Here is a 21,605-nt window from a genome sequence, read left to right on the forward strand (position 1 = left end):
CACTTGAGCATTGCCCTGGACTTCTTGTTGATCTGGTATCTGTGACGAGAAGTGACGCAATATTGGTGGCACCTGTGAGACAGGGGAAATGTTTAAAAAGTTCATGACATATAATGCCTTATTTAGCCTTTCGTGAGGTGTAGATTGATACCCTCCATCTCCCCCTTTTTGTAGTTGTGACAGACGCTTTAGCGTGCCATGCGTACGCTCCTCAATGGCCTGTCCGGTCGGTGAGTGGGGAATGCCGGTCAGATGCTTGACTCCCCACTGTATGGCAGGATGCAAACACTGCTCCAGAAAAGGTATCAACAGACACATGTACATATTTTAACATTCCAAATGCAGCAAAGTGAGTGACGTCAGATTGCCATAATTCCAAGGAGGTGAGTCCCCGAGGGTTGACACCACTAGCTGTTGAAGAGAGGGAGTCCTGGTATTCAGGGTAAGCGGCAATGATGTCTTTAGCCTGATGCCTTGATAAAAAAACCTGGTTTTGTATTGCCCTGGCGTTTTCGTGGAAAAATGCATATGAAAGCCGAGCTTGCTCGAAGACATTTGTATTAGCCACTGTAACATGTGCATAGTAACCGAAACAATGATACACACAGGCTCCTGACCAGCAAGCAATAGTAGGCGCTGCCTACCTTTCATGATCAGTTTGGCAAAACTTTCTGGACAAGTAGTGACCGTCTTGTGCGTTTGGTGTGGCAAAAGAAGAATCCATTCAATAATAACAAGAGGGTCACTAAGTGCTTCATCCCACTGAAACAGCAGAGCATAGGGCTGCCCTGGAGGGTTAAATAGTATCAGTTGATATGGATGGCCGGGCACACATCGCGATGCTGGTCTTTCTGAGATGGCGTTAGCCGCACGGTGGAGATCTTGTTTCGCTTTCTCTGTAAGTACTCTGGGTGATGTCAGTGAAGGATCTCCTCGCAAAATATCAAACAAGCTATGCAGATCATCATTAGTTAGGCCCAACAATGGCCGTATCCAGTTTATGGCTCACAACACTTTCTGCCAATCATTTAAAGTCTTAACATCAGTTTTAAGTTTAACCTGTTGCGGGACAATGGTCTGTTCACAAATTCTCCACCCCAGGTACTGTCATGGTGATGATCTCTGTACCTTTTCAGGTGCTATTTGTCACCCCATTTGAGATACTGAGTCTTTGGTTAAAGCAAGAACCTTTTCCATGATCTCCTGTGTTTCTGCTGCTATAAGGATGTCATCCATATAATGATATATAACAGCCTGAGAGACCTGCATTCTAACAGGGCTCAAAGCCTTTGCAACAAACCACTGACACATCGTGGGACTTTTTTATGCCTTATGGTAAAACAACCCAGTGGTACCATCTTGTAGGTTCACTAACATTAATACTGGGAACAAAAAAGACAAATTTAGGTGCATCATCCGGATACAAAGGAATGGTAAAAAAATCAATCCTTTAGATCAATTATTACAAGATGCCAGTTTCGGGGAATCATTGTTGGGGAGGGCATTCCTGACTGTAACGTACCCATATCCTCCATGGCATCATTAATGTGTTGGAGATCATGTAAAAGTCACCATTTACCACTTTTCCTTGGAACACCGGGGAGTTCCAAGGACTGGTGGTAGGTACGAGATGTCCCGTACTTAACTGTTCCTGAACTAAATCACTAAGGTGGCGCAACTTTTCCATTGGCAAGGGCCACTGACCCACCCACACAGGTGATTCTGTTTTCCAGGTTAGTTTCAGGGTGGGTTTCAGGGTGGGCTGTGCTGCAGTGGCAATTAAGACAAATTTGATCCAATTTGAGTTCCCCATCGAGCCATACAGTCACGACCCCATGATGTAATAGGGGTTTCCAATATAAATGGATGAATAGTTGCTACCTAGTTTTCTGGGCCCCTTACATGAATGAGATCTTTGCTTTGAAATGTTACAGCATGACCACCAACCCCAAAAAGCATTCGAGTTACCCGAGCTAACGGCCAATCTGCTCACAGATATTATGGTCACATCCTCACCAGTGTGTAAAATGCCTGTGAGTTCAACAGATTCTTCTGCTTTAGTGAGGGTACATTTTACCAGAGGTCGACTTTGTCTCAGTGTCTGAGCTCAAAATACTTGAGAAGTATGTGCTGATCCAAATCCTGAGTCACCCCAGCTTCTCGGCATACTATTAGGGGGAGCCGCAGTAAAATAAACAAGCTGAGCAATTTTTGACGCTTTTGTTACTGAACATGGAGATACAGGGGTCCAGGCCATAATTCTGATTTCCCCTTCATAATTGGCATCTATGACCCCTGGTAAAATGAGCAACCCCTGTAAGGTTGTAGATGATCTTCTGACAATATCCCCCTCAGGCAGATGGTACAAGGGTGCACTCTCCTCGCAGAGTATGCACCTAAATTCAAGACAACAATTAATACAGAATTACTGCCTCCCGCTAGAGGAGATATTTCACCTATGACACTTAAAACACTGAGCCCGAACAAACAGGCAGCACCAGTGACCCAGCAGGCGGGCACTAAGGTGCTCTGTCAGAGAACTCCGCACTCCGCAGCTGCAGCTGGGCTGCGCCTCACACACGCAGAACAATCACACAAAGAGGCCTCTTACACTTATTACTCACACAACATAAAATGACAAACACTACAAACATCAAAACACTGTTAAGAATGTATAAAGCCATTGCTTATTGATTATGTGGTGTTGGCAGACAAGGGGCGCTGCATCCCACTGTCAGCAGCTTCTGTAAAAGCTGCCGCTTTTGGCGGGGGGGTGGGGTGGGGTGGGGTGGGGTGTGAGAGCGCGGTGCCGGGCTCGGCCACAGGCGGGTAAGAGACTTAAGACTTCCTTAGTTTTCTCATTAGCATTATCATAAGCAAGCATATCAAGAAATTTAACTTTCATTTCATCATTTAAGTCAGGATTAGCATTAATAGCATCATGTAGTCTATCAATAAATTTTAGATAGGGCTCCGTGGGTCCCTGTCTTATTCCTGTAAATACTGGTGCTGCTTTTTCATCGTGTACGGCTAAAATCGTTTTTAGGGCTAATTTTGGGGTTAAGCGTAACACTTCTGGTTGAAACCCTGTTTGCCAGTCTGGGCTAGCAAAAGGGTCTGCGCCCATCAGCATTTGAGCTTGCACCCCATATAGAGGGTCTCCTTGCTGACAGGGTGTGGCTGCCGCAGCCTCGCAGGCCACTTGCCAACATTGAAAAATTTGCAATTGTTGGGAAGCTGTTAGTAAGGTTTGTATAATCATGTGCACGTCACACGGAGTTAATAACTGTGCTGTAAAAATATGCTGAATTACTGAATTAGTATATGGTGATTTTAACCCATATTGTGTTACTGCTAATTTTGCCTGTTTAATCATTTTCCAATCGCAGGCCTCCCACTCATTACCTTGTGGGGTTACTATTACTGGAAACACCATTGGTCCAAGCTCGTTAAACTGCCCCTCTATTATTGCATCCCGAGTAACTCCCCGCCATCGGTGCGCTGGATTACCATTACCACCTGCGCCTCCCAGTGCCCCCCCTCCCAATTGAGCCGATGATGGCAGCGGCCCGATCGCCACTGTTTCCCCCTGACCACTCCCCCCTCAGTGTCGTGAAAAAAAGGGTTAATAGGAAGAGGGGGTGGCGGCAGTGCCGTAGGAATAGGCTGAGCTGATTCCTTCATTCGCGTTTCAAGTTGCTCTAGTTGTCTCATTAGTTCTCGCAAGTGTTGATCTTGTAAACCATAACCAGATTGTCCATGCACCGATCGGGGTGACAGAGGCGAGGACGGGGGCAGGGGTGCGTCAACGCCTTCCTCTGCTGAGGTGGCGGCGGTGGCGGGCGCGGGGTTGGGCAGGAGGCGGCGGCAGGAGCGGGGCGGGGCGGTGCACTCCAGGGATTGTTCCTTTGAGCTTGAGAGGGGGGACTCAAGCTGTAGTAAATCTGTTGATTTTTGCTCTTGATTTTCCTGCCGCACGGGTGCTGCGCATGAAGCGTCCCCGTCCCTCCTTTTAGGAGCTGCCTTGGGGAACAGGGATCCCGTGAATGTCATAGCAGTAGCAGAATCCTCTAGCGCTAGCGCTTTCTGCCTCTGCTGACAAGGCAGCGAAAGCAGAGGCGGTGGTCTGCCGTTCCGCTTTCAGTTCTGTCAGAGTCTCTAGGATCAATCTTCACACGGTGGAGAGTTTCCTACTGTCTTTAGAGCCTGAGCTAATGTCGTCCCACAGTGCCGCGCCGATATTTTCCCAAGTAGCTACTTCAAAGGCTGCGGTCACTGAGGGGATTAATCCGTGCTGCCGAGCCCACAACAGTACCCTCCTCAGGTTTCCCTCATCATAAAATAATCCTCTCTTAGAGAGCATATGTTGGAGGAGCTTAACCACTGCCGCTTCTTCTTTGCTTAGCGTGGACCCCATCTCCTCCCCAGCCACTCACCTGATCAGGGCGAGATTCCCAACGATTGCGCACGCGTCTTCCCAGGCACTGGGCCAGCGCCTGCTACGGCTGCTTCCGCCCCCTCCGGACCGTCTTCTCTTGCTTGGGCAAGCACCGACGAGAGAGTCCCGACTCCCCGGTATTCAAGTCCCACGTAGTTTCGGTGAGGCTCTTTCAGGTCCCTGTTCGGGCGCCACTTGCTGACGCGGAAGTCCCGGACACAACTTATATGACCAATGTGATCAAGTTGATGCCCCTTTATTAAAGGATACACAGGAATTTATACACTATCACAAGCTTCACGCGCCGTGATCTTATTGCTAATAGGCTAAAGCTACTTGTTCACGCGCCCTTTTGCCCTCTATGATTGGTCCCGGTGTGGTGTCCACACGCTGCTCACCCACTAGGTAGGCATCCTGTTTTCGACAGTCCAACTTCTTTATCTTTTGGCTAAGCACGCTGTTTAATCTTCCTTGGCCTTGCAAGTGTCCTTCAACACAGCTGCAGCCTGTTGTTACAGTGAGGCCCCTCGGTCTGGATCGCTCACAATATGTCCGTTGTTTTCCAGCATTCCACAGAAACCTGTGTTGTGATTCTGATTAAAGTTCAAGGTCTGCAGTTAGTGGCTGGAAATCTCGTCTGCTTCATGAATTTATTGGGCTTTGGTTCACATCCTAAAGGACATTTATTACTGCATTACATGCTCTGTTATAACACAGTATTATTGTTATGAACATCACAAACACCCATGATGTACAGCTCTATCACAGTCACTACGAGAAAAAAATCAGTGCACTTCCCCAAATACAGAAACACTCCGTGTTGCCTCATGTGCTGAGTGTTTGAGCAGGCTCCTATTGTGGCTCAGCTCCCTGAAGCACTTATGCCTTCCTAGGGAACGACGTGTATTTCTTTGATTCCTCTCCTACCCATTTGCAGGTCAAATTACCGTTGTGTTTCCATCACATTCATTGTGATCCCACAGAAGATTTATTTAAGCTGTTGGTGCATGTGACTTGTGGACTTGTGATACCTGTTGAAAATTTACTATATAAACGAGCCACAGCTTTGAATTGAAAACTGACTTGAAGTCTTGAAAACATCGAGGTATTCAACTGTGAATCATGATGTATGATTTTACACTTTGCAGTTATTAGATATGCTTGAAAAACTCAAGTAACACTTGTTCAGAATAAATCTCTGTGAAGTGATTATTGTCATTTATGAACTTCAAAGTTGAAATATTTCTGCAGAATTGTCTAAAGTGAGAAGTGACTTTGAGCTTAAACTTCATTTGTATGCAACAGGCCAAAAGCTCAGAGCCATGCTGTTAGGACAGCTGGAGAGCTAAAGGCACCAAATCCAGTTAAAATAAGGTACTGGGGGACAGAAGTGGGCCTAGTCACTTTTGAAATGAGATCAAGCCTCTAAATTACTGGGGCTTTTATTGAAAAGTTACATTGGAACTATATTGTATTTTATGGAATAAAATGAACAGAGCACCACTATCATCATACGTGTGGTTTTACTGAAGGCAGCAGATTCTGAGATGAGACATATGACCAGGCAATCCCGAGGGGGTCGGCTCCTGACCACGGCCTTCCAGCTTGCTCTGGAGGCAGAATTAGATTGTTCGAGCTGGTCCATGTTTTCACCAGTAGCAGATATTTTTCATGCCATTCTAAACGAGTAATTAGCAGCAAGGCTGAATACTGAGGAAGTTACATGTTACTGCTGCTACTATTGGACTGTATTGCTCAGTGATGTTGCTGCTCAGTCCTGTTTCTTCATTTGCAAGACTGAGATCAGTTCTCAGGAAACAAACCCTGGCTCCTTAAGAAAGTAGAAAATGTTTCAAGATGGGCCTCTCACTAGAGTACAATTTTCAGTCTTTCCACTTCTTGCCTGTGCTAAAACAAATAGAAAAAAAAAAAAAAGAAAAAAAAGAATTTAATTCAATTACCTGTCATAGCTTCAGCAAAATATTCTGTTCAGTTTCAAAAGAATGGTAAACTTTCAATGCAGTGTAGAGATATTATAATGAAAATACTGTAGGAAAATGCAAATTGCCATATTAATCCTTTCAAAATATTGTACTTAAAATAGGAAAATACAGAGCTTTCATTTGAAAAAGAATGTCATTTGTAATTCTGTGTCATCTACGTTGACTCAATGACTGTTTGGGGTGGGTGAGTTTCCGTCGGTGAAGCAGAGGTTTCTTACAAACAGTCCAGCCTACCCTAGAACCTAAACTTTTCCTTACTTGTAATACATTTTGCATTTACCTAAGCTCATTATTATTAAATAATTGCATGGCCATTTTTCAGAGATTTGCTCCTTTTTCTATGGACTTCAGCTCTGTGTTTGCTTGGTCAGCTCATTAGAATCGACCCCTCTCTGCTGGGGGACAGGAAATACGTGTAAACCTTTGCAGTGACCTTTGTTCTTAACAGATGTATCCAGAACAAAGGAAATATCAGAAACATGGATGTTCACGTGCGCTGTGGGCACTGCCAGCCATGCTCCTTCTCATATATCCTTTGCCTTTCCCTCTTGTGCATGGGGAAGAGCATTTCCTCTTAGGATCACAGGGATAATTCAGGCTGGAAGCGATCTCAGGAGGTCTCAAGTACAATCTGCTGCCCAAAGCAGGGTCAGCAGTGAGATCAGACGGGGACGCTCAGGGCTTTTTCCAGCTGGTGCTCGAAAACCTCCAAAGATGGAGATGATACAACACTTCTGGGCAATCTGCTGCACCACCTGGGCTGTCTCCATGGCCAGAAAGTTCTTCTTTCTCTCCAGACGATGCCATTCAAACAGCATTCGCATGACTGGCTGTGGCTGCCGGAGGACCCAGACACCAAGTGTCCCCCGGCGCCGTGGAATCGCTTATGATGGCTTTGCTGTCAGGGTTGGGGTGAGTGGCCATGTGGGTGCGTTGGTGCTCCTCTCTCCTCCTGCCTCAGGAAAGCTTCATTTCATAACACGTTGTCAGACCCCGTCACCGCTTGGACCACAGCGTCCCACCAGGCACCTCTGCAAGGAGCCTGTCCCTGCCTCCTTGGTCCGTTCTCCTGCTCGTTGTCCTGATGCCGTCTGTGCTCCAGGCAGACCCAGCCCCAGCCCTGCAGCCCCTCCTCGCAGGGTGAGTGCTCCAGCCCCATGGGCCCGGTGGCCTCCCCTCGACTCCTTTATCAATGTACCTTCTGCCTGGGGCCCCAGACAGGACACAGCCCTCAGATGCAGCCTGACGTGTGAGAAGCAGAGGACTCTTCTCCAGCCCCCAGTTCTCTGGACCATCCCTTTGGCCTTTGCTGAAGGCAGCTGTGTGCAATTAACGGCCCTTTTCCGGCCCTTGACAATCTGCCCCAACCTCCACGACCTTTCAAAGACGATGGAGAGCATCATTACAGGACACTAGCCAGATCCCAGCGCACTGGGTATGGCCTGTTGGGACATATCAACTTGTCTGGGTCGAGTTCTCACAAGTGACCCTTGACTCAGCCCGCAGCCACTGCTGATCCTTCTCCTTCCTTGGACCTTGTTCAGTCACAGCCCCACCTGTGTCTGCTGTCACTAATCACCAGCCCTTTCAGCAGCCCACCCACATTTTCCTTGTTTACCCTTTAGAAGCTCTTCATGTTGCCCTTGACATCCCTTGAACCTCTTAGCTCCAGCTGAGCTTTGGCTTGAACGACACCAGCCCTACACGCCCAGGCAACTTTTCTAAGTTCTTCCTTCACGCTCTGTCCCTGCTCCCTCCCCCACGTGCTGCATGTTTGCACTGCAGTTCTGCCACGATGTCCCTTTTAGCCAAGTCCTAACAAACCTGCTTGTCTGCCTTCCCAGCAGGCTGGACCCTTCTTCTGCCTGGATGATGCTCTCCTTAATGGTCTGCCAGCTCTCCTCAGCTCCTGCACCTTCCAGAGTGGCCTGCCATGGATCCCACCTGCCTGCCCCCCCTGCCTAAGCCCAACCCTGCTCACCTGAAGTCTGGGCATTGGACTTTCCTAAACGATTTTTATTTTCTCTTTTTCTTATTTTAGCTTTGTTGTGCATGTTCCTGTAGGACTAATTCAGCAGGTTTTTGCCTCAAACGGGATTTTCTTAACTGCCCCTGTGGCTTTTTTCAGACTGTAGTACCTTTTAGGTGGAAAATTTCTTCTGCTCTTTGTGTGAATATACCTAACTCAAGGGAAGCACAACTCTCTTTTTTTGGAAATTAGGGTAAACCTGGGGAAAAAAAAAAAAAAAGAAATAAAAGACATGTGCTTAATATTACACACAACTGCACACAAAAACATGACCTTTGAGTGGCCAGATACATACCACATTCATCTCGGAGCAGGGTTTCCGTGCCGTTAAACAGGGAGTAGAATAGGATTATTGATTATTTTCACTTATGGCATCAACTACAGCATGTTAACCTTCAACAGGATGCAGGATTAGAAGTACTAAACATATTCTTTAGTTAATCTAACCTAACTAAAAAAAAAAAAAAAAAAAGCAACTCTGTAACAGGGGTGAACAAGCTGGATCCTGACTTGAAAGGATCATCCGTGGTTTTCAGATGGCTCTGGATGGTACAGAAAGGAAAGACAAAAGTTGGAAAATGTGATAAGAAACTTAATTCTGATGAAAAGACAATGAGATTTGTAGCAGACTAGCAGAAACTTCAGTCTCTTTGTACTGTTGGGTTGTTCAGGAAGGTTCCAGAATAGAAAGAATGTGTTGATGGAAACTTTCCATTGAAACCCAGGATGGGTTTTTTTAGTGCTCTCTGGTCGTGCCTCGTAAGTCAACGGATACTCTGAAGGAGCTCCGAATGGGCACAGTGGTAGGAAGAGGCAGCAGCTTAGGGGGAAATGGTGCTCCACTGCTTCAGGACATAAGATAACCTGGTACAGACATTTTGGAAAGCGAAGCTTCTGAACTGCTAAAAGAGCTCTTTCTATGAAGCCCTTAAAAACATTATTGTTCCAGCTCCGTCTGGAATACTTCTAATGAACATGAGAATCGTTTCTCATGCACAGTTTCAAAACATGAGAAGACATTTTTAAATTGGATTGCATGGCCTGGAGATGATCATCTTCCTTGGGCTAGGAGGCTGCAAGGAAATAAATCTCAGCTAGATGAAAAAGAAAAGCACCTTCTTCCAATAGTGGATTTTATTGTATGTTATGCAGAACACTGTCTTTCTGTGAGAAACAGAAAAGAGAATCTGATGGCTTAATTAAGTTTTCACAGAAAGATCTGTTATGTGCTAAGGGAACAGTCACCGATGTGGACATTGCAAATGAATCCCCTTGAGTAAAAAAAAAAAAAAAATCTAAACAGGTTTGCTGATTCCATTAATAATAGGCATACTGGCTTGTTTTGAAAATACTGTGCTATCTACCACCTTTTGGAGAATATTATACCCTTTTTTCATGGAGAGGAGTCAGTGAAGAGTCCCTCTCCTCCCTCCCAGCCTTAAACTGGATCTTGCTGTCATGCAGGCAGGAAGAGCAGGTATTTCAGTCTGTTAACCCTGGAGTCTGTACGGGGCCAGGAATTCACTGCCTTGGATAAAAAGAAAAAAAAAAAAGAAAAAAGATGAAAGGGAATTAAATTTAAAGATAAAAACCCAAAGTACAATGTAAAATTTTCTTGAATTCTTCATTAATTTCCTAGTTCTTTGCTACCTTTGCCTGGTTCAATGTTCTTTTGCTCTCAACAAACGCAATAATCTTTTGCTTCTCTGCGCACAAGCTTCTCCTTGTGTCTTACTGATAATGGCTGCTCTCAGCATTTATGTCTGTCCTTTTAGCAGACTATTCTATTATTTCCTTATTACCTAGAAGGACATTTTCTATACTGCAGTGTCATTCGGCGCTCGCAAATGCTCTGACTGAACCCAACTCTTTCACAGCATTGCAAAGGATGTGTTATTTTGGAGCACTTTTCCCTGTTCAGACAGCAACGTTCTTACCGTGGGTCTTCACAAAGGTGAGGAGAGCTCAGAAGTCAGGGTTGATCTCCTGTAGAGTGATATAGGTCGAATAAAGGAAAAACTAGTCATGAGCTCTGGTTACGCTGTACAAAGTGTTTTTCTAAGAGCAAAGAAATTGGAAGCTAAAGGAAGGAGAAGTTGGAGGAAAATCCTGGGAATGACCAAGAATGTTAGGGGGGCTGTGACATCTGCTGGCATATCAGCTCAGAGCTGCTGTGGCACACGACTCCAGGTGCACACACTCGTGCTGTCCTTCACCTCATTACTCTGCGCGCTGCGTTTAGGCCCACACGGGAAAGCCGAATCGGCCGTAGGTGGCTGAGGTGAGGCAAGTGCCACGTGTGGGAGACGCGGCAGCAGCAAGCGTGGGTCAGAGGGCAGCGCGTGGGGAGGAAGGGAGCGGAGGCTCGGGCCGTTCGGGGAAATCTGTGATCCAAACGTTCCTGGCCCGGCTGGCATGCCGTTAGCTCACAACACCGGGACTGTGTCTCTGCAGGGTGTTTCTGCCTGCTCTGGGACAGGAGCAAATCGTGACCAACGCAGAAAATGCAGGAAAGCAGAGCAAATTCTGGAGGGGGTTAATTCGAGGTGTGGGGGAAATGGTAAGCCGAAACGTTGCTGCCTGGTAAAACAAAGACTTTAATCTGTTTATTGAATGTGGTACCGTGGCAAGGTTTCAGATCTCACAGGTGCCAGCACTGGTTTCACAGCCAGTGTTACCCCAAAAAGGAGCACCAGGATCTCTCCCTCTGCGAGCTGGAGGTGGGTGGTGTGATCCACAGGCCAGAGTTTGGAAATGCACAAAGCAGGGTGTTAAAGCCAGGCTTTAACTGTTTCTCAAACCTTGGCATAACTTTGCAAATCCAATAATCCTTTTAAATCCACCATTTTTTAAAAAAGTATTCTTCTATAATTGGTGCTAAACCCTCTTACAAACAGCTTTGAAACTTCCACATTGTCCATCACAGCTTCCCCTGAAGCCCCGACTCGTCAGAGTCGATTTCTCACAGGTTTTTCAGGAGATTTTACTATTCCAGCTATTGCCATCTCAAGTCTTACTTCCAACGTGGCTCTCAGCTTATCAAATGGAGGAATTCCAGGCAAACAAAATTTTCCATTGTACTGCCATTTAAATTTAACTTAAGCAGTACGTGATGACTACGGAAAGGAACGCAGAGAAACCCTTTTTGGGCTTCAGTTTCCCACTCCACAAATCTCTGACAGTGAGAACTGTGTTTCTGCCATAACCAGGGCATTTTCTGTGCAAACTGTGCCTCTGCTTTCGAGCTTCCTGACATGGATTACTGATGGCTCCTTCTCATCTGCCGGGCTTCAGCTATGTCTTCTCTAGACAACTCGTGCTTGCAATGGAACAGGTACAAGCCATAGAAGAGTGGCTAATTTCTGCGTTCAAGGAATAGGGGAACACTTTCCATCTGCACAAGTGCCGGTGCCAGCCAGGCCCCGACACGGGCAAGCGCCATGGAGACAGGCGGCCCACTGTCACGTCACCGTGTGGTGGTCTGTGACGTCAGCAAGCTATGGAATGTGACCTCACGTCCCTCCCTGCAGGCTCTGCCTGCGCCCGGCCCAGTCTGGCTCCTGCCTGGACTCCTGCCGAGTGTGTCTGCGAGGTCTGGAGGGTCGAGTGAGGCTGCTCCGGGTGCTGGGTGGTGCTTTGGGGGCTGCTGTCAGCAGCTCTCGGTGCCCGTCCCGGAGCCATCCCCTGTGTTTCCCCGGCCCTGCCTGGGTCAGGCAGCCGGGCACCAACAGGCGTGCTCGCGGCAGCGGAGGTGAGCTGTGCGGGGGAGCGTCCCCCCAGGGTGGGCGAAGGGGCTCAGGGAGCCAGACGATGTCCTTCACCAGGGGCCTGGGCATTTCTTCCTCCCCTCGCCGGGACAGTGAGTGACCGGGGCCTGTCTCCATTTTGCAGCGTGTGACGCCAGTGAGGGGGAGCAGCTCCTCGTCCTCAGCTCTCCCCAGCCTGCCGCAACAAGCCAACATGGCTGAAGAGAGCGAGTGGAGCTGCCCCATCTGCGGCGAGACCCGAGACGGCGCCGCTTCTGTGACCCCCTGTCTGTACCAGTTCTGCCTGGGCTGCATTGTGCGGTGGGCCAAGAGGAAAGCGTCGTGCCCCCTTTGCAGGCAGACTGTCCAGTCCATCATCTACTCTGTGCGGTCAGAGGAAGATTGTCTGGAGATGACTTTCGGGTGGCGCCCCTCCCGTCCATCAGTTGCCAGCCACCAGGACGAGCAGCGGGCTGCGGACCCAGTGCCCATGGGTGGCTTTCTGCCCCGTGTCTGGGCGGGCTCTTTCCGGCACAGCAGGGAGATCCTGGAGCCCCTGATGCCCTGGCTGAGGCAGCAGTTCCTGGAGATGTACAGGGAGTGCTGTTGGGTGGTGGATTTGGCACAGGCCGACATCATTGCACATCTGTGCCACTATGGGCCGGATGAGGAGGCCTTGGTGTGGGAGCTGCAGACCTTCCTGCAGCACCGGACGGTGACGTTTGTGCGCCAGCTGGTCGCCGTCGTGGCAGAGCAGTGCAGAGGGCGCTTCATGCAGCAGCTGGAGCCCCGCGACTCCCAGGCTGCCGAGGAGCAGGAGCACAGCCCCGCGGCCACCCCTGGCCCTGCTGCCGCCCCGGGGGACACTCCTGCCCCTGACCCCAGAGCGCAGGAGGAGCCCCGTGAGGAGCTGGGGCAGGCGGTGGCAGGTCCCTCTGCTGCTGGCCAGGGCAGGGACTGCTCACCCGGGGGGCCCCGGCGACGCCCCAAGAGGAAGGCCAGCTGCTCCCAGGACTCTTCAGCCCACAAGCGGCCACACCGCCGGCGATGCTAGGGTAGCCAGAAGCCGGTGAAACCAGGGCCGGGCCAGCAGCTGGGGTGCACGCCAGCCCCCAAGGGGAGTTGGAGCCACTTGTTAGTAGCCTCATCATGAAAGAGGGAAAATAAAACGATGAAAACTGCATGAGAAGTCTCAGTCTCTCCTTACACGCAGTGCGGCTGGCATTGCTGTCGTCGCCACCCGTGATGCTTTCTCCTCCTCCTCCTGGTGCTGTGCTCACCTTCCCCTTCATGAGGCTGCTGCAACTTCCACATTGTCTACCACAGCTTGTCCTGAGCCCTGATTCATCTGTCAGAGGGTGTATTTCTCAGAGGCTCTTCCGGAGATTAGACTGGTTTATCTGTTGCCATCTCAACTCTTACTTCCAACGGGTCTCAGGTTATCATCAAATCAATGAGTTCCAGGCCAACAGAATTTCCCATTTCTCTACCATTTAAATTGAACTTCAGCTCTGTTTTATTATCTTCTGTGATCCACTAACAATCATCAAGGAAAACTAGTTATGGCATTTAAATATCTTTTCAAATTTAGCCTAAGGCTCTTCCCCTTTTGGAATTCTTCCCTTCAGTAGTTTGTATAGACATCCCGTGAGTGTACAGACTTAATTCTTTCTATAGAGAGATTAACATATCGCTAATCCTCCAGAAACAGGTCTTTAGCATTTTTCAAACATAAGAAATAGTGGTAGGATATTTGAAATAGAGCTTTTGTTCAACAAGCCAGCAATAATTCTGGAAATAAATGGTCCTGAGCCTTGGTTGCCTACTCGTGGACAGACCAAAGGCAGGCAGCCGCTCTCTGCCTTGGCTGGAGGACTGTTTCCCTGAAGCACCACCCCTCCATCCTGTTCCCAGCTTGCCTCGCCTGCAGTTCGGATGTGCAGAGGGACAGGGTGTGTTGCAGCAGGGCAGCTGGGGCACAGCCTGAGCTGGGCTTGGACGCTGGACCTGGAAACAGGCCCAGGTGCTCGGTCTTCCAGAAACCTGCTCCACAGGCGAAGATCGGCTGCTTGTGGAGAAACACCAATATGGCATTACTGCCTTTTCCCATGGGACCTCTTCCCTGTCCTGGGGGTCACACAGTGTGGCCACCTCTTCCCGACAAACAGCCAAGCCATCGCCCTGGGCTGCGGGTCACTGTGTGCCTGCAGAGCTTGACAACGGGGTGGCTGCTGAAGAGATCCAGCTTCAGCTTACAACGTCTGCTCAAACCGAGGGCAGAATTCCCCGCGTTCAGCAGTGGAGGACTGCGCCTGTGGTCTGTGGTTTTACAACGGAATCACTCTCTTGGACAAAGCTAAGCACGCAGAGGTGTTCACAGCTTCCCAGAACTGAATTGAAAAATACACATCTAGAATTTCCACAGTAACTCTCCGTTTCATTTCTGTTCCTTATTTTTTCCCCACAGGTTTCACATGTGGACCTTTATTACTCTTTTTTGGTAAGTAAAAGCTGCAGCATCATTCCCAGTTGTTTTGTTTGCACTACTGAGAATTACTTCAAGAATTTTCTTAATCACGTCTGCATAAAAGGTTTGACTTTTTTGAAAATCTTTTTCTTTAATAAATACATTCTGCACTAACGTACTTAAATGACAGTAATAGCAGAGCACTTGTACTAAAACTGCATTTCTTTATAAATTCCCTTTGCCCCTTCTAGATGCTTTGAACATCTGCTTGGGGGTTTATTATTTATATTTATGCTTTCCCCACATCAACTTCTGGGAAGCCAAGACTCATTGATGCGTTTCACTATGAAAAAGTGATACCAGTTATTTTTTATTTAGGTTCTTATCATCAAAGATCTTTCTGTTTCTATTAAGAAAAAAAGCATCCTCCTTGAAGTGATAACTTAGGTGAAATACTGTTTGTGACAGTAACTTGATTAGATGACATGTCTAATTCCTTTTTCAGTATTTATCCTCTTTACTTTTTCCATTTCAAGATTTGGACTAAAACCGACATTTTAACTGGCAGTTACAGAGAAACATAATTCCCACAAAAAAGAAGAGGTTGGAAACTCCAAACATTTGTGACGAATATGAAATTAAATTATATTTTCATCTTCAAAACTGGCTGTTTCAGAAAGGTTTTTTCCAGTCTTGTGCAGTGTTTACAAACAAACATGAGTTCTTTGTTCTTTCCTTTCATAGCCTCTCAATTTAAAGTCCACAGGCACGTTCACTCCCTAGTTCCTATTTCCCAATGCAAACTGAATATATTCAGATGTGTATTGTGATAGACAGTAAACTGTTTGTTCATCAAATTCCATTAAAGATACTGGGAGCTCGTGACATGTTATTCCATAAACTATGTAGGCCTAAGCTTAATCTTAACTATTACACTGTGTAACGACTAACTGACTGCAAGTGCTTATCTAAGTTGAAATGCTGAAGCAAGGACTCCTACTATGCAAAAGACTGAAAAGAGGGAGAAAGGGAAGAAGGACAAAGGGGAGAAAGACAAAGGGGAGAAGAAGAAGAAAAACAAGGGGGTAGTGTCTATATTCTGTAAGATATAAACAAAAGCTTTGTGAGCCACTCTCAGGAAAGCAGGAAATACGAGGAGCTGGTGACGCGAGGAAGACCCGGATGGAGCGACCCCCTAGCTGCAAAGTGCGCAGACGCAGGGTACACCTCTCAGAGAGACCCGATACCGGAAGGCGGAGGATATAAAAAAGACGGACCCTCGGGAAGTGAGTGCGCGCCGTTGGTGGAGCAGGGACTCCCCGGCCGCCCAGCGCTGTTTTGCTTATTGCCGCTTGCTAAAATAAGTAATTGAAATTTAATTTGCCCTAACTTGCATCATTTTGGCAAGATAGTCTATAACAAAATTGGTGCCGTGACTCGGATAGAGGCAATCTGGTGGGAAGCCCCATACGGGGAGGCGCGCCCCGCTGAGTTCAGCGGCCCCGGCTGAGTGCTATCACATCACGCCCTCTACCAACGAACTCCAAAACTCGGCAACAAGCAAAAAAATACCGGTAACCCCATAATCTTTGTGCATGAAGCCCCGGACGAAGACGCAGGGTTGCGTGAGTATAGGCCGGTTATCCGTTCAGTTGGGGTTGGGTTTCCCGGAGCGTGGTGTGTGAGACGCCCAGCAGGGCGAAGCGAGTGCGGACCCCTCGGTAGTGCATTTCCCATATCCCGCGAAGGACTGGGTCACGAAAAGGGGGAAAGCGAATTGTGTGAGTGTGTGAAGACGCTCCGGAAGATGGGACAGAAGAAGAGCAAGCTTTCTGATCCCATGGGTGATTTGGGACCCGAGGTGAGGTACCCCCAAATACCACCAGATAGCCCTTTAGGCTTGATGTTAAATCATTGGGAAGATTACCCCTCTAGGCGGGGTAAAGACAAAGCAAAAATGATTTATTATTGTATGGAAGTTTGGGGAGGGAAACAAATCAGAAGCGACCATCTCTATTGGCCTGTTTTTGGGTCCTTTGAAGAATGGGTCTGCCAAGCCCTAAACATTTATGTCAACTCAAGGGAACCCTTTAATTTGGAGGAGAGTGAATATGAACAGGTATGGATAGCATCAGATACCCGAATAAATCTGTATCCTCTAAAAGAAAAAGTTAAGAAAAAGAAGGTACGTGATGAGGACGAACCTCCCACCTCTCCTCCTCCTTACATACCTCCACCCCCACCTCCGGCGCCTTCACCTCCTCTGTCTGCACCGGAGGATCCAGAGAATTCAGACTCCCCACCTGAATCCCCAAACGAACCAAGACGAATAACCTGTAGTCAAACTAGAATGGGGTGGGGTGACAGTAACTTGTACCCCCTAAGGGAGGTTGCGATGGGAGGACCCCAGCCTGGCATGGGATATGTGACTGTCCCTCTTAATTCAGGGGACGTCAGAGAATTTAAAAAAGAGATGGGGAATCTATTGGAGGATCCCTTAGGTGTGGCGGAGCGGGTGGATCAGTTTTTAGGACCAAATATCTATACCTGGGATGAAATACAAGCCATAATGGCTATACTATTCACTGTCGAAGAAAGGGATATGATCAGGAGAGCAGGAATGAGAATTTGGGACCAACAGCATCAGCAAGGTCCGGCAGCAGATGTAAAATGGCCTCTAAATCGACCTAATTGGAATAATCAAAATGAAATCGATAGAGGTCATATGCAAGACCTGAGGACGATTGTAATCCAGGGTATAAGAGAATCAGTCCCTAGAGGACAAAATATAAACAAAGCTTTTAGTGAACATCAGAAAAAGGATGAAACCCCTACCGAGTGGTTAGAGAGACTGAGAAAAAATCTTCAGCTTTACTCAGGACTGGACCCTAATACCCCAGTGGGACAAGCATTGTTAAAGACACAATTTGTGGCAAAAGCATGGACAGATATTAGAAAGAAGCTAGAAAAAATAGAAGATTGGCAGGATCGGGGATTGGATGAATTGCCGAGGGAAGCACAGAAAGTCTATGTCCGAAGGGAGGACGAGACTCAAAAGAAACATACCAGAATGATGGTAGCTGCGATAAGGGAAGGACAGAGAGTGAACAGTGTTGGGAGAAAACAAGAAGGTCAAAGAACAGGCTATAGATCAAAGGAACCGGAGAGAGAGAGAGAAAAAGGGAGTATTGTCTGCTTTTATTGCGGAAGAAAAGGTCACACAAAGAAGAGCTGCAGAAGGAGAATGATGGATGAGAGAATGTTTAAAGAAGATTAGGGGTGTCAGGGGCTCTATTTGCTGGGGACCCGAGAACGAACTGAGCCCTTGATAAAGTTAAAAGTAGGTCCTCGGCAACAGGAGGTAGAATTTTTAGTAGATTCAGAAGCGGAGAGATCTACTGTTCAATCATTGCCCCAAGGGTGTAAGATTTCATCAGAAAAAGTACAAGTAGTTGGGGCGAAAGGAGAACCATTCGGAGTACCGGTAATTAAAGATGTACTCCTTGAAACAGATTCTAAAGTGGGGGTGGGATCCTTGTTGTTAATTCCTGAGGCAGATTATAACCTACTGGGGAGAGATCTAATGATTGAATTAGGAATTAGTTTGCAAGTAACAGAACACAAACTTGAAATCAAACTATGCCCCCTACGGGTTGAAGATGAGACTAAAATCTACCCTGAAGTATGGTACACTCCAGATACGGTGGGAAAATTGAATGTTGAACCTTTTATGGTAACCATCCGGGATCCTGAGGTACCGGTGAGGATTAAGCAATATCCCATACCTCTGGAGGGAAGGCAAGGATTAAAACCAGAAATTCAGAGATTAATAAAGCAGGGATTATTGGAACCCTGCATGTCCCCTTTTAATACTCCCATTTTACCCGTCAAGAAGGCAGATGGGGGGTATAGATTAGTCCATGACCTAAGGGAAATTAACAAAAGGACTGTAACTAGATTCCCTGTAGTAGCTAACCCACACACTCTCTTAAGTCAATAAGGCCTGAACGACCGGTGGTACAGTGTAATAGACTTGAAGGACGCTTTCTGGGCATGCCCCCTAAAAGAGGAATGCAGAAACTATTTTGCTTTTGAGTGGGAGGACCCAGATACCCACAGGAAAACTCAACTCCGGTGGACACTCCTACCCCAAGGTTTCACTGAATCCCCAAACCTGTTTGGGCAAGCTTTAGAACAAATTTTACAGGATTACCAGATAGGAGATACCCTTACCCTAGTTCAGTATGTAGATGATCTTTTAATAGCAGGGGAGGATGAGGAAAGGGTTCGGGAAGAAAGCATCAAATTGTTAAATTTCCTGAGCTTAAAGGGACTGAAGGTGTCAAAATCCAAATTGCAATTTGTCGAAAAGGAAGTTAAATACCTAGGGCATCGGTTAAGTCAAGGAACTAAGAAATTGGATCCGGGAAGAGTTAAAGGGATACTTTCCCTACCAAGTCCAAAAACTAAGAAACAAGTCTGGCAGCTATTAGGGCTATTTGTATATTGTAGGCAGTGGATTGAAGGGTATAGTGGAAAGGTAAAGTTTTTATACACCAAAATAACTAAAAATGGATTATTGAAATGGACTCAGGAAGATGATCAACGGTTAAAAGAACTAAAAACTGAATAGTAAATGCTCCTGTTCTGAGCTTGCCCGACCTAAAAAGACCATTTTTCTTATTTGTCAACACAGAGGAAGGAACTGCATTTGGAGTATTAGCCCAGGAATGGGCAGGAAAAAAGAAACCAGTAGCATATATTTCAAAATTACTGGACCCCGTAAGTAGGGGATGGCCTACGTGCCTACAAGTTGTGGTGGCAGCTGCTTTGTTAATTGAGGAAGCGCATAAAATAACTTTTGGTAGTGAGTTAAAGGTACTATCACCCCATAATATTAGAGGTGTGTTACAGCAAAAAGCAGAAAAATGGATAACCGATGCTAGACTGGTAAAATATGAGGCAATCCTCATTACATCCCCCTACCTGACCCTTGAAACAACATCGTTACAAAATCCAGCCCAATTTTTGTATGGAGAACCTAGTCAAGATCTTTTTCATGATTGCCTCCGTAACATCGAGGAGCAGACTAAGATAAGACCAGATTTGGAAGAAGAGGAATTAGGGAAAGGAGAAAAATTATTTGTAGATGGATCCTCTCGAGTGATAGAAGGAAAAAGAAAATCAGGGTATGCCATAATTGATGGAAAAACTTTCAAGGTGATAGAATCAGGACCCTTGAATCCCAGCTGGTCAGCACAAGCATGTGAATTATATGCAGTATTAAAGGCTTTACAATTACTAAATGGAAAAGTGGGAACTATATACACCGATTCTAGATATGCCTTCGGAGTAGTACATACCTTTGGGGAAATATGGGAAGAGAGAGGCCTAATCAATTCTCGGGGGAAGGGCCTAGTACATCAGGAATTAATATCACAAATTTTACAAGCTATACGAGGGCCCAGTGAAATTGCAGTAGTACACTTAAAAGGACACCAGAGGGGGCTAAATCCTTTAGTACGGGGGAATAACCTTGCTGATCAAGAGGCAAAGAGAGCAGCGCTATTAGCACTGCACTTGGATGATCCGATAGAGGACAGAAAGCGGTGTGTTAATTGTGGAGATAATTACCTCCCCTGTTATGGTTGCTGGAAAGAATTCGGAGTAGATGGCATAGAATGTGTATGTGAAAGACCAGGGTTTAAGTGGTGCTTTTTTCATGGAAAATCCTATGAACTTTTAAGTTTTACTGTTCAAGAACAAGCAAAATTAAATCAAATGGGGATTAAACAGAAAGCTAATGGAAAATGGGAACTCCCGGACGGCCGAGAAGTTCTCCCAAAGCCCATAGCTACCAAGATAATGCAGCAATTCCATAAAAACACTCATTGGGAAACTCAGGCATTAGTGGATCAATTTGCAACTAAATACATGTGCATTGGAATATATGATATAGCCAAACGAGTGATAGGAGAATGCCTCGTTTGTCAAAAAGTAAATAAACATCAAATAAGAAAACGAGTATATGGGGGGCGAGAATTGGCTCATAGACCTTTTGCAAGAATACAAATAGACTTTACTGAATTACCAAAGGTGGGGAGGTATAAATACTTATTAGTAATTATAGATCATTTAACCCAATTCGTAGAAGCCTTTCCCACAGCCCGAGCCACAGCTCACACAGTAACAAGGATATTACTTGAAGAAATTATACCTCGGTATGGAGCAATGGAAGCAATAGACTCAGATAGGGGTCCACACTTTGTATCCAGAGTAGCCAAATAGACTTTGGCTGCCCTGGGTACACAGTGGCAATACCACACTCCGTGGCACCCACAGAGCTCAGGGAAAGTTGAACGTATGAACGGAGAAATAAAAAAACAACTTACCAAACTAATGTTAGAAACAAAAATGTCATGGGTAAAGTGTCTCCCTTTAGCCTTGTTAAATATCAGAACTCAACCCCGAACTGATGTAGGCATTTCTCCCTTCGAAATGTTATATGGGATGCCTTATGATTTAGAAATGCCACCAGATCACCCCCAACTTGAAGAATTAAAGATAAAATCCTACCTGATACAGCTAATGGCAAGGAGAAAACAACTGCAGGCCCGGGGGATGGTAGTACAAAGGCCTCCATTGGATGTGGGCATGCATCAAATCCAACCAGGAGATAAAGTACTAATCAAATCATGGAAAGAATCTTCTTTGACCCCCCGTTGGGAAGGACCCTATGTTGCTCTTATCACTACAGAAACTGCTGTTCGGACTGCTGAGAAGGGGTGGACACACGCAAGCCGAGTAAAGGGACCTATACAGGATCCGGCCTGGAAAGTGACCAGCCCTCCTGGGGATCTATGAGTCACCCTTCGGAAAACCTGAAAGAACTCTCTACACATTGTGAGATAAGAACCTACAA

General features: G+C 46.6%; 1 pseudogene; it reads right to left on the reverse strand.

The window, feature by feature from the left end:
• Positions 1–4,678: 4,678 nt before the first annotated feature.
• The window catches only part of LOC141949680 (serine-rich coiled-coil domain-containing protein 1-like), a 62,843-nt pseudogene continuing 45,916 nt past the window's right edge, over positions 4,679–21,605 (reverse strand).

Source organism: Strix uralensis, chromosome 14, assembly GCF_047716275.1.
Source record: "Strix uralensis isolate ZFMK-TIS-50842 chromosome 14, bStrUra1, whole genome shotgun sequence".
Taxonomy (NCBI): Eukaryota; Metazoa; Chordata; class Aves; order Strigiformes; family Strigidae; genus Strix; species Strix uralensis.